Raw genomic sequence first — 14601 nt, 5'->3', positions numbered from 1 at the left:
CCCTGCCCCCGCCCCCCTGGCACCACTGGTCTTTTTATCATCACCTTATTTTTGTCTTCTCCTCATTGTCGGATAGTTGGAATCATACAGTATATAGCATTTGCAGATTGGCTTCTTTCACTTAGAAACACGCATTTCTTCCAAGTCTTTTTGTGGCTCCACAGCTCATTTCTTTTTAGCACTAATTGTTTTGTTGCAGCAGTTTATCATCCATTCACCTACTGAAGGACATCTTCATTGCTTCCAAATTTTCACAAATCTAAATGAAGCTGATATAAATACCTGTCGGCAGGCTTTTGTATGGACATAAGTTCTGAATTCACTTGAGTAAATATCAGGAAGTTGCTGGATCTTATGAGAAGAGTTATTCAGTTTTGTAACAAACTTCCAAAACTGTTTTCCAAAGTGGCTGATCCATTTTGTATCCCCACCAGCAACAAATGAGGGTTTGTTGCTCCATAACCTCCTATCAACATTTGGTGTTGTCAGTGCTCTGGGTTTTGTTCACTCTAAATCTTGTTGTTTTCATTTGCATGCTGCTGATGACACATGACATGCTTACTTTTAATATGCTTACTTGCCATCTGTATATCTCCTTTGGTGAAATGTCTGTTTACATTTTTGCTCATTTCTAAATCAAGTTGTTCGTTTTCTTATTATTCATTTTTAATGGTTCTTACTATATTTTGGATGTCATTTCTTTATCAGATGTGCCTTTTCAGATATTTTCTCCCAGTCTGTAGCTTGCCTTCTCATTCTCATTACCATGTTACCAAGGTCAAATTTGAAGGGAAAATGAAACCAGCACGCATAGCCCTGAAGGGAGCATAATGGAAAGGTGGCCAGTGGGGAAGAAGGGGAGGGTATGCCCTCTCTAGAGCAGTAGTTCATGAGGCAGGACCACCTGCTTTTTTTCCAGCTCTATGCCAAGATCTAGCACCTGGAAGTGATCAGCTCTCAGAAAATATTCGTCACATGAAAAAATGAACTAAATCCTGGGAGATGAGACTGACTCTCGTTGTGTTATTTGGCTCGGTCTGCTCATCTTTTAAGGGGACCTGATAGCAAAGCCGTGCCCATACTGCCACAGAGTGGGAGAAGTTCATCTTCCTCTAGTTTCCCGTCCAAAGTCCTTCTCCCACTTGCCCCTTAGAGGTCATCATGCAAGAGCCCACCTGCTTCAGACCTCTCTCTTCTCACCTCCCTGGTCCAGGTCCACTCGGCCTTTGCCCTGTTCTCTGCAGCCCCATCTGATGACTGACTTATCAGACAGCTACTAAGGGGCAGTGGGGAAGGAAACTTCTCTGCAGAGTGGACACAGTATAGGGCTAGTGTCTTGTCCTGGACTAGCTCTTAGCAAACTGTATCTGATGACATCACAAGTTGGTACCTACTACGACCTAGCCAGGCCCTTTCCCAGGCACCCTATGCCCTTGGGCAGCACTTGGATCCTCAGGAAACCCTCTAGGAGCTCCATTGAGCTATTCCCTGTGCCCAAACTAAAAAGATCTTCACGACCAAGATAATCACGATGGTGTGATCACTCACCTAGAGCCAGACATCCTGGAATGTGAAGTCAAATGGGCCTTAGAAAGCAGCACTATGAACAAAGCTAGTGGAGGTGATGGAATTCCAGTGGAGCTATTCCAAATCCTGAAAGATGATGCTGTGAAAGTGCTGCACTCAATATGCCAGCAAATTTGGAAAACTCAGCAGTGGCCACAGGACTGGAAAAGGTCCATTTTCATTCCAATCCCAAAGAAAAGTAATGCCAAAGAATGCTCAAACTATGGCACAATTGCACTCATCTCACACACCAGTAAAGTAATGCTCAAAATTCTCCAAGCCAGGCTTCAGCAATATGTGAACCGTGAACTTCCAGATGTTCAAGCTGGTTTTAGAAAAGGCAGAGGAAGCATAGATCAAATTGCCAACATCTGCTGGATCATCAAAAAAGCAAGAGAGTTCCAGAAAAACATCTATTTCTGCTTTACTGACTATGCCAAAGCCTTTGACTGTGTGGATCACAAGAAACTGTGGGAAATTCTGAAAGAGATGGGAATACCAGACCACCTGACCTGCCTCTTGAGAAACCTATATGCAGGTCAGGAAGCAACAGTTAGAACTGGACATGGAACAACAGACTGGTTCCAAATAGGAAAAGGAGTACGTCAAGGCTGTATATTGTCACCCTGCTTATTTAACTTCTATGCAGAGTACATCATGAGAAATGCTGGGCTGGAAGAAGCACAAGCTGGAATCAAGATTTCTGGGAGAAATATCAATAACCTCAGATATGCAGATGACACCACCCTTATGGCGGAAAGTAAAGAGGAACTAAAAAGCCTCTTGATGAAAATGAAAGAGGAGAGTGAAAAAGTTGGCTTAAAGCTAAACATTCAGAAAACAAAGATCATGGCATCTGGTCCCATCACTTCATGGGAAATAGATGGGGAAACAGTGGAAACAGTGTCAGACTTTATTTTTTGGGGCTCCAAAATCACTGCAGATGGTGATTGCAGCCATGAAATTAAAAGACACTTACTACTTGGAAGGAAAGTTATGACCAACCTAGATAGCATATTGAAAAGCAGAGACATTACTTTGCCAACAAAGGTCCATCTAGTCAAGGCTATGGTTTTTCCAGTGGTCATGTATGAGTGCGAGAGTTGGACTGTGAAGAAAGCTGAGCACCGAAAAATTGATGCTTTTGAACTATGGTGTTGGAGAAGACTCTTGAGAATCCCTTGGACTGCAAGGAGATCCAACCAGTCCATTCTAAAGGAGATCAGTCCTGGGTGTTCATTGGAAGGACTGATGCTGAAGCTGAAACTCCAATACTTTGGCCACCTGATGTGAAGAGTTGACTCATTGGAAAAGACTCTGATTCTGGGAAGGATTGGGGACAGGAGAACAAGGGGATGACGGAGGTTGAGATGGCTGGATGGCATCACCAACTCGATGGACATGAGTTTGAGTGAACTCCGGGATTTGGTGATGGACAGGGAGGCCTGGCGTGCTGTGATTCATGGGGTCGCAAAGAGTCAGACACAACTGAGCAACTGAACTGAACTGAACTGAACTGAAACTACTTCCACACTTCTCCATGGAAAGAAAACATCACATCCTTCAAGGCCCTTCAAGGCCTTTCAAGGCCCTAGGAAAAAGAGAAATCAGTCTAGGCTAACACACTGATGAATATCAACATGCCTCCAGTAGGAAATTGTCATTTTGGATAAAGAAGATGTGGTATGTATATATGATGGAATATTGCTCAGCCATGAAAAAGAACAAAATAATGTCATTTGCAGCATCAAGGATGCAACTAGAGATTAGCATACTAAGTAAAGGAAGGCAGGAAGAGAAAGACCAATACCGTATGATATCACTTACATGTGGAATCTGGACACAAATAAACCTGCCTACAAAACAGAAGCAGAATCACAGACATGGAGAACAGACTGGTAGTTGCCAGGGGAGACGGGTTTGGGGGAAAGACGGAGTAAGAGGTTGGGGTTAGCAGATGTAAGCTATTATACACAGGACAGAGAAACAACAAGGTCCTACTGTATAGCCCGGGGGACTATATTCAACATCCTGTGATAAATCATAATAGAAAAGAGTATTTTAAAACAGAATATGTACATACATGTATAACTGAATCACTTTGCTGTGCAGCAGATATTAACATAACATTGTAAATCAACCATACTTCAATTTAAAAATATATTGAAAATTTGGCAAAAAAAAAAAAGAGAAATAGCTGTTTTGTCAATTGTGGTTTCCTGACTAAGAGGATGAGATCAAAGCAGCAAATCTAACAACAGAGATGAATTTGGGGTAGAAGGGCCTTGGACCACTTCTTTGATTACACAGTGATTTCTTTTTACCTCTGTTACTCAAAGGATCCTGCCTATCAGCGACTAAAATGACAAAGTAGAAACTCTGCTGGTTAAATGTAGGCGATTCACTACGCCAGGCAAGGCGTGAGTGAGACTGATTTTTAAGGGCAAGATGGAGTTTAGTAGGGACATCATGCAAGTCTTACGTGAAAGAACTGAAAACATAGCCAAACAGTACAGAAACCGCAGAGTTCAGCGTCACCCAGCAGGACAGGTGTGACGGATTCATAGGTGCATGAACCTTCCGTGCTTTATGCAGGACAGGGTTCAGTAACATATGTGAGCAGGTGGTTTAGAAAGTGGAGAGGATCCTAGAGCATGCTCAACCAATGGCCGGTAACAGCTGCCCCAAACAGCGTCCTTCCCAAGGCCGAGGCATCATCTTCTCTTTCTCTTTGTGGGGTGGGGGTGGATTCTTCCTTCATTCATCCCTCTTGATTCATTTCTAGCCCTGAATGCTCCCACCCCTCCCCTCTATAAAGGAGTCTCCATGGCCAAATGTGACATCGCAAACAGTCAGACACGACGGAGCGATTGAACAACAAATGGCCAAATGTCAAGAACAGAGTAATTTTACTCCCCACCAAAGCGAAGATCTAAGTATGCATTCTTCTTCAGCAATGCTTGTTCTCAGGGGAAGAAAAAAATCTTAAATTTTCTGACAGCCTCAATTCTCATTTTGCCAATGCCTTAGAATGTGTATTACTATGAATGTGTATTACTATGAAGGTACCATAGGTATTAATCCTTCATGTCTGGCAAATATTTATCCTTTATAAGAAAACCAAGTAGGGGACTTTCCTGGTGATCCAGTGGTTAAGACTCCAGGCTCCCAATGCAAGAGTCCCAGGTTCGACCCCCAGTCGGGGGACTAGATCCCACATGCCACAACTAAGACTCAATACAGTCAAATAAATTTAAAAAATCAATTATAAAGAAAAAAGAAAATGGCACAGCCCGCAGTGGACGTGAAAAGACCTCTTGGGGACATGTGAAGTCTTCATCCCCAGAAGTCACGAAGATGGTTTCATGGTGTCCCACTCTGAGATTGATGCTGGGCCCTTCCAACTCCTGGAAGATAGAATTCTAAGAGAGATTCTTTTTTTTTTTTTTTTTTAATTTTTGTCAAAATTCACACTGAATCAGGTTCCACGGAGAGATGATAGCTTAACCATCTGTTGGTGATGTCCACAGATGTCTCCTGCCCTTCCATTAAACAATGCCATCAAGTCACCATAGCCACACCTGACGGTGTGCCCTGAGGGGAATGCAATGTGGGGAAAAGCAGGATGCGGGCCCTAGACAGTTATGATGCATATCTAAGGATAGTTTCCATGAGCCAGATTCTTGCATCTTCCCATACATATAAAATCACTAAAATCATTAACTTGAGACGTCTGTTTTTGTGATTAGCAATAATCTTTTGATTATTTTGACTGTCTCTACAACGCAGGAGACCTGGGTTCAATCCCTGGGTCAGGAAGATCCCCTGGAGAAGGGAAGGACAACCTCTGCTCCAGTATCCTTGCCTGGAGAATCCCATAGACAGAGGAGCCTGAAGGGCTACAGTCCAGGGAATCTCAAAGAGTCGGACACAACTCAGGGACTTTCACTTTGATGTTCCACTACATGGTTTTTTGTTTCTTTTTAACAAAAACTCCTTTGTATCCTGGCTCCTCCCTTTCCTCATGAGAATAATTGCTCAGTGCTGAGAGGCTGTCTTCCAGGCTATAGTCCTTGTTAAGTTCCTTGAATAAAAGATAAGTCACGACTTGTAGGTTATGCATTTTTCTTCAGTTGAGACATCTACCCAAGAAAGTGATGGTGTGTGCCTCATGCCCTATTATTCTTCTTGCCTTGAAAGTCGCTCAGCCGTGTCCGACTCTTTGCGACCCCATGGACTATACAGTCCATGGAATTCTTCAGGCCAGAATACTGGAGTGGGTAGCCTTTCCCTTCTCCAGGGGATCTTCCCAACCCAGGGATCGAACCCAGGTCTCCCACATTGCAGGCAGATTCTTTACCAGCTGAGCCACAAGGGAAGCCCTTCTTAGCCTTCAGTAGATGAAAATTTGGATCCCCATGTTCAAAAATGAAGAATTTCAAGATGCAACAGCAGAACATTTAGGCAAGCATGGGGTCCTTGTAAGCGCTGAGCCATGTGCCACCACACAGGCTGCACGTCCCGAAGCCCGTCTTGCTTCCAGCTCTACAATTCTGTGCTGTGCTGGTGGAGAGCGTCTGAAATCTCTGAACCTGCCACCACCTCTCAGGTATGAGAGGTCTGCATGATAAACCCAAACAATAAAGGCAAAGCACTCTTGTTGAATCCACTCTTCTCCTTCACAATGAAAGACACAAAAGTGCAGGCAAGAACAGCTCTTTCATGATGACTGTTAGGCATCTGTTCAGCCAGCTTTCTAAAGGCACATGTGGCTTCGGATGGTGGGATTTAAATGGGAAGGAACAGACGCTGTCAACGCAGGGAGGTTAATACCGCTATCTCAAAATCCAGTAAAGACAGGCAAGCTTCTGAAACAGGAGCTAGTTTGTGTTCAAATGAGCCAACACAAAGAGACAAGCTCCTTGGAATTCCGTCCATCGTATGAGTGCACCTGGAAACAAGAAACAAAAACTAAGAAAAGTGGTCTAACCTTCCCATCCAGCCTGCCTCGGTGCGTCAGGAGGAAACAACCAAAAGCAGTCTTAGAGAAACCAGGGGCTTGGTAGCAGCACGAGCTTGGCCGCGGAGGACAGTTTCAAATGTCTTTAGGATAAACACACCTTGCGGTTCAAATCTTGATGAAGGACCTTGGAGAAAGCGGTCGGGCATGAACAGAACAAAGCCCAGGAGGGGTGGTAGCTGAAGAGGGAAATAAACTGCGGCACAGAAAGCTGTCTGTAAGCAGGGCTGAAAATGATCCCTGGGTCAAAAGTTGAACATGAGTCAGTGATACAGAATAGGATCCAATATTGAAAAGCTTGCTTTGTTCTGATCAGGAAAAAAAAAGAAAAAATAGAATTTACAAGAAAAGGGCTAAAGGCCATTTTCTGATTATCTTCAGCACAGCCAAATGCTCTTCCTGGAGTCCTATCTCTAGTTCCAAACGCCAGGAGGTTCCAAAAGTCATACAAAAAGGCTGAAGCTTTGGAAAAGAGATCCTTCCATACAAGACAAAGGGAACTGGTTCACTTATTTTGAAGAAGAGCAGGCAATACAGGAGGAGGTAGAAGATGTACGGTTTTCACCACTATCTCTCCACGCTGTTAAAGATCTTTTATCCCCACTCCCACCTTGCCCTCACCTAGGGAGACAGCAAGCTCTGGTCACTCCAGGTATACCAGTTATCAGAGTGCTCCCAAAAAACAATATATATACAGACACACATATATTGGGTTAGCCAAAGTGTTCTTTCCAGTTTTTCCATAAGATGGTACAGAAAAACTCAAACAAACTTTTTGGCCAACCTAAAACATACATATAGAGAGACAGAGACAAACAGAGAGAAACAGGAAAACAGATAGACAGACAAACAGAAAGACAGACAGGCAGATTTATATATAAAGAGACTCTTACACATGAAGTGACACTTCTGGAGGCTGAGTTCCACAGTCTGCTCTCTGTAAGCTTGAGACCCAGGAAAGCTGGTGATGCAGTTTGAAGACCCAAGAGCTGGGGAGTCGATGGTATAGATTCCAGTCTGGGTCTAAAGTCCTGAGAACAGCCATGTTGAGAGCTGAACAAGGTCAATGTTGAAGCCCAATCAGTCAGGCAGCGAGTTCATTCAACCTTCCTCTGCCTTGTTCTATGCAGACCCTCAGTGGACTGAGTGATGCCCACCCACTGTGAGAAGGACCACCTGCTGTGTTCTGTTCACCAATTCATGCGCTGGTCTTTTCTGGAAACACCTTCGCACACACACCCAGCTATCTGGGCATCCCTTGGCCCAGCCAAGTTGGCATAAAATTAACCATCACACCGTGCAAACTCATCATTCCCCGACACAGAGCTAGAATATCCTATTAGTGCTCCATCTGTTGAACCCGGCTCCTCCTTCAAGCCTATCTACTTGCTATGATCTCCCTTCTCCCACCCTTTGGTGCCCGCAAGTGTTGAGTTTTAATAGATCTTATTGCATGCTTTGTTCACCACTTCATCTTCAGCTCTTGCGAGTAAGTGCTCAGTGTATATTTGTTGGATGAATTCATTGTCAAATCATTTCTTGAGAATTTAGTGTGGACAGAGTAATACGATAGACATGTAGGGGTCAGAGAAATTAGACATCGACAGTACTCAAGTTTCAAAAAGGAGAAACAAATGAAGCTTCAAGACTAGAGACCAGTAGCTTGACTTTGGTCCCTTAAAATACTAAAGGTCTTTTGAAAAGATACAAAAGAATAAAGTAATCATTTTGTCTTTTGAAAAGATACAGAAGAATAATCATTTAGAGCTAGCATAGGATCACAGATGGTATCTAATTCAGATGACAGTGGTCCCCTCTTATCTGTTGGGGAATACCTTCCAAGACCCCCAGTGGATGCCTAAAACCTCAGCTAATACCAAACCCTATACATACTATATTTTTTCCTGTATATACAAACCTATGATAAAGCTTAATATATAAATTAGGTACAATAAGAGATTAACTACAATAACTAAAAATAAAATTGCACAATTTTTGGTAAAGAAAGTCCTATGAATGTGGTGTCTCTCTCTTTTATCTCAAAATACGTTACTGGACGAATTTAACACCTTTCCCATCTTGACTAAACAGCACACACCGTGGCCATTGTAGTTTGAAGTGCAACAGCAAAACTCGCGTGCCTTTCTTTTTCCTTCTTCACAGTATCACAGGTAGGAGATTTGTTTTTCCCATAGGCCTCAGCAACCTCAGCATATGATTTTTTTTCTTTCCTTATTAAGTAGAGAACTTTTACCCTTTTGCTTAAAAGAAGCACTTTACAGCTTCTCTTGGGCAAATCCAAATTGCCGGCATCACTGCTGTTGGCCCCTCAATACTGGAGCCAATGTTAAGTATAATAAGGGTCACTTGAACACAAGCACTTCGATACCAAGACAGCTGATATGATAACTAATAAGATTATTAAGGGACTAATGGACGGCATACACCAAACAAAGGTTGACTTATTTTAATTTATTTTATTTTAAATAACAACAGCAAAAAAATAATTGTCTGTCATTTGCAGTATCACCAAACTCGCACTTCTACAGAAGCCTTTGGGTGGTTCCAAGCCACGCTCTGTGGCTCCTGGTAGGATGGTGCTGCAGATGCTCATCTTACTCCAGCCCGGCCCTCAGGAAGTGCACAGATCTACTGCAAAACTTTACATTTAGAGATTCCAGGACCCAGGCAATAACCACAGCTGAGTCTTAAATTGCTTTACAGAATGAATTTGGAGTCACTCTAAATTACCTGTGGCAGAAAACTGATGTCAGAAAAATAGAGGGATAGGAGTTTTCTACCTTCTTTCTTACAAAGAACACTAATTTTGATAATTTCTCATGGAGAAGAGCATTTTGGTGAAAGTTCAGGAGTTCAGCAGAGAAGTTCCAGCACACTGTTGGAGTAAAAAAAAATCCAGTACCGGGGACTTCCCTGGTAGTACAGTGGATGGGAGTCTACCTGTCATTGCAGGGGACACAGGATGGATCCCTGCTCTGGGGAGACCCACATGGCTCTGAGCAACTAGGACCGGGCATCACAACTACCCAGCCAAGCGCCCTAGAGCCTGTGCTCCACAGTAAGAGAAGCCACCGCAACGAGAAGCCCGTGCTGCGCCCTTGCTCACCACAACTAGAGAAAGCCCGTGCAGGCAACGAAAACCCAACACAGCCAAAAATAAATAAGTAAAATTTTAAAAATCCAATATTGTAGTTGTATGTATATATATTTTTGTCTGGCTATTGATTGTGGTGTTGAAGACTCTTGAGAGTCCCTTGGACTGCAAGGAGATCCAACCAGTCCATTCTGAAGGAGATCAGCCCTGGGATTTCTTTGGAAGGAATGATGCTAAAGCTGAAACTCCAGTAGTTTGGCCACCTCATGCAAAGAGTTGACTCATTGGAAAAGACTCTGACGCTGGGAGGGATTGGGGGCAGGAGGAGAAGGGGACGACAGAGGATGAGATGGCTGGATGGCATCACTGACTCGATGGACATGAGTCTGGGTGAACTCTGGGAGTTGGTGATGGACAGGGAGGCCTGGCGTGCTGCGATTCATGGGGTTGCAAAGAGTCGGACACGACTGAGCGACTGATCTGATCTGATTGATTGTGAAAACTGATAAACATCTTTTACTATTGTAATTATGTAACTATTACTCACTTAATCCCATTGTATCATGATTGGCCAACAGAAAAATAATAGAACTCTATATCACCAAAACTACGATTTAATAGAAAAATCTGTAATCTTTTGTAAAATCCAGATGCATATCAGAATTATTTTTGAATTTTTTGAAAAACACAATTGCCTAGTATTGTTTTTTTTTTATCTCCAGAGCTCCAGATATGTTTCTAATGAGCAGGCATGTTCAAGAACAAGTGGACTAAAAAAAAAAAAGAACAAGTGGACTTTATCTGGTTCATATTCAGTGCCCCCATTTCATTTAGTTTATGTTTTCCAATTTCTCCATCTCTTTTGTTTGTTCTTTCTCTAACCTTTATCAAGCATAATAAAGCTTTTGTATACATATATATAAACAACATGTATATATATATATTAGAAAATTTATGAATTTTTGCCTAACTAAAAATTTATGACATTCTGATTCTGCTTGTTTGAGTTAGTATATAAGGCTAGATTTCTAATTAAAAAAAAAACAAACAGATATGCAACAAGCACCAAAGGTTTACTGTATAGCACAGGGAACTATAGTCATATCTTACAATAATCTATAATGGAAAATAATTTCAAAAATAATATATGTATAACTGAATCACTTTACTGTGTACCTGAAACATTGCAAGTCAACTATACTTCAATAAAATATACATATTAAGAAAAAAATCCTGTATTGACATATTGAAGAGGATATGAGAACACCTTCCTTCATCCACGTTACCCTCCGCCCCCAAGGTGGCACAGAAAAGTGCCAGGAGAAAGCTTTTGGGACTCTGATTTCTCCCACAAGGAAAGTGTGAAGGTAGTAAGCGCCAGGTTTCCCCAGCTGTGTCAAACCCCACCCAGGAGACAGAAGCGGCCAGGGCCCTTGGAGGACGTCAGAGGGATGCGGACCCATTAGGAAGCCTGTTGGTGAGCTGCGGGGAGCGTCAGCAGTGGGTTTCCGCAGCTGGGACCTGGGCACCCTTAGTCCTCCTCACAGGTCACCGACTCACACCCCACCCACAGCGGGCCCCCTGTGCGAACCTCCTAGGGCAGACAGTGCAACCCTTTGACTATGACCACTGAGAATTTGCAGAAAGCCAGCTTGAATCGGAAGGATTAGATGTTAAAAGGTCACTGTGTGAAAGGTTGTGAACTATTTCCTGAAGTCCTTAGAAGTCTACCATTGGTGTGTCTGCCACAAGGCAAGGGAATTGTTTAGATCATTTTCCTTCTTTTCTTTTTATTGCCATAGCATGCAGCCTGTAGATCTTGGTTTCTCAACCAGGAATTGAACCCAGGCCCACGGCCAGGAAACAGCCAAGTACTAATCACTAGACTGCCAGGAAAGTCTGTAGATAATTTTTCAAGGGCATTTCCATGCCATGGTTGTAGGTTTCTTTGATAGCTCAAATTGAGCATGTATTAGTCGTGCTGCTGCTGTACTCAGCCACTCAATCATGTCCGACTCTTTGCAACCCCTTGAACTGTGGCCCCAGAGGCTCCTCTGTGCATGAAATTCTCCAGGCAAAAATTCTGGAGCAAGTTGCCATTCCCCACTCCAGAGATCTTCCCGACCCAGGCTACAGAATTCCAAAATATGCTGAACAGAGACTAGGTTGGGGTCATTCTAAGCCACTCATTACCAACAGGGCTTTCCTGTGTGGCTCAGCAGTAAAGAATCTGCCTGCAGTGCAGGAGATACGGTTTTGATCCCTGGGTCAGGAAGATCTCCTGGGGAAGGAAATGGCAACCCACTCCAGTATTCTTGCCTGGAGAATCCCATGGACAGAGGAGCCTGGCGGGCTACAGTCTATAGGGTCGCAAAAGAGTCAGACACAGTTTAACAACTAAACAACAGCATTACCACCAGTAGAAAAACAACCAAAGAAGGAAGAAAGGGGGAGAAAAAAAGGAGGAGGAGAAGAAGGAGGAAGAAAAGTAAAGGAAGGAGGAAGAGAATGAAGACTGATAGAAATGGAAATCTTTCTCTGTACCCCAGTCTTTGTCTAGGCATGTCTGTGGAAGTGTTTCATCAATGTGATTGTCGCCCATCCGGTGCATCAAGGCAGAAACACAGCTTGGGAGACACTCAGTAAAAGTACATCAATTGAGTCTTAATCATTCTCAGTGGGAGAAGAGCAATTCCATGGTCACACTTTTATCTGAGTAAATACAGTGGGCCCTCCATATTCCTGGATTCTGCATCCTTGGATTCCACCAATCTGTGGTACCCGCAGACACAGAGGGCCAGCTGTACCACACCATTTTATGTAAGAGACTTGAGTATCCATGGATTTTGAGACAATTCCCTGTGGATACTAGGAACAGCTTAATTTAGTTAGATAGAACTTCAACCCCAATGTTGTTGTTCAGTCGCTAAGTCGTGTCCGACTCTTTGCCGCCCCATGGACTGCAGCACACCAGGCTCCTCTGTCCTTCACCATCTCCCAGAGTTTGCTCACCCTCATGTCCACCGAGTTGGTGATGCCATCCAACCATCTCATCCTATGTCATCCCCTTCTCCTCTCACCTTCAATCTTTCCCAGCATCAGGGTCTTTTCCAATGAGTCAGTTCTTCTCATCAGGTGGCCAAAGTATTGGAGTTTCAGCTTCAACATCAGTCCTTCCAATGAATATTCAGGACTGATGTCCTTTAGGATGGACTGGTTGGATCTCCTTGCAGTCCAAGGGACTCTCAAGAGTCCTCTCCAGCACCACAATTGGAAAGCATCAATTCTTCAGTGCTTAGCCTTCTTTATTGGTACCAAAAACAAGGGTAGGAAAAAGCCCACCTCTCCCAGCTAACTCCTATTCACACGGACGATCAGATTTTACATCTTTGGGAATAACTTTACAGTGCTGGCTGTAAGAGGCAAAATTTAGAGGCTGTGATAGGTGGTTTAAAGAAATAAAAGTTTATTTTCTCTTTATTCTCTTTATTCCTACTTTGTAACAAGAGTAGGAGTAAATCTTAAAGTTGTCTCTTCATGAAAACTTCCCTTCCAAGTATGTTTTCCCACCTGGGTTGGGTTTGAAGTGCAGTCAACTATGAGTTCCTCCTTCTCCTGGAAGAAATCCAAGATCTAGAGGGGTTTGCCTAACACTCTGCCTTGGGGGAAGGAGAGCTGGGTTCTTGCTCTGGCATCCTCTAGCTTGCCCTGCCTAGTCTCTGGGCATCTTGCACTGCTAATTGCCAAGATATGGCTGGTCACACACAGTTCTTTGCAGAATCACGCTGGCAGGAATGTGGAAGACTGCCTGCCCAGCCAAAGGCTCTCATACTTTGCAGCCTCTTCATCCCCATCCCAGGCTTCTTCCATGTGCCTGGATCTCTGGGCATTTCCACAAAGGACTTTCCCCCAGTCACAGGCGCAGACCCAGAACAGGAGACTTGGAATACCAACTCTGGCCCACCAGCCTTGGCCATCTCTTATCCAGCACTTGTAACACCTGCTTTGCTCTGGTGGCCGGTTTAATGCTGAGAGACTTCCGGTCTAAATCTTGAGAAGCAATGATCAAGTTGCCCTGCTCTGCCATCCTGGATATCTCCCCACACCTCCTACCCTCCCCCAGCAGGCTCTTTTTGAAAGAGTACAGACGCATGAGTGTGTGGAGGAGGGTAGACATTCAGTTTGACATATTGTCCTTTAATTCCTCTCTCAACCAGATTCTTCTTTCCCAGTGTCAAGAGCTGAGTTGTGCTTTCCCTCAGGCAGGCTCACCGAGAAATAGTTCCAAAAATATTACCCTTTTACACGATGTACAAAAACTCTTTTCTTTGCTTACGCCACTAAACTGAGGTTTGAAGGTGGAGACTATTGTGCCTGTTTTAGGTGTTCCCAACTATAAATATTGAGTATGTGGGAAAGCAACTCCCAAGAGATCTTACTGAGTCAGTAAGGAAGCATTAACATCATAGACAAACACTAATAGCCATTTAATGTACAACGAGATCAGATGATGGACCAGAATACAAAATCCAGTACCACACAGGCACACACACAACTGATTTGTTTTTAATTGGAGGATAATTGCTTTACAAAGTTCGGTTGGCTTCTGCCATACAACCACGCAAATCAGCCATAAATGTACACATGTCCCCTCCTTCTTGAACCTTTCCTCCACCCTCCGCCCCATCCCACCCCTCTAGGTTGTCAAAGAGTACCAGGTTGGACTCCCTGTGTATATAGAAACTTCCCACTGGCTATCTATGTCACATGCAGCAGTATATATGTTTCAGTGCTACTCTCTCGGTTCGTCCCACCCTCTGCTTCCCACACAGTGTCTACAAGTCTCTTCTCTACATCTGTGTCTCTATTCCTGCCCTGCATATAGGTTTATCAGTACCAT

This window comes from Bos mutus, chromosome 27 (assembly GCF_027580195.1).
Source record: "Bos mutus isolate GX-2022 chromosome 27, NWIPB_WYAK_1.1, whole genome shotgun sequence".
NCBI classification, from domain to species: Eukaryota; Metazoa; Chordata; class Mammalia; order Artiodactyla; family Bovidae; genus Bos; species Bos mutus.
This window is presented reverse-complemented; position numbering follows the sequence as displayed.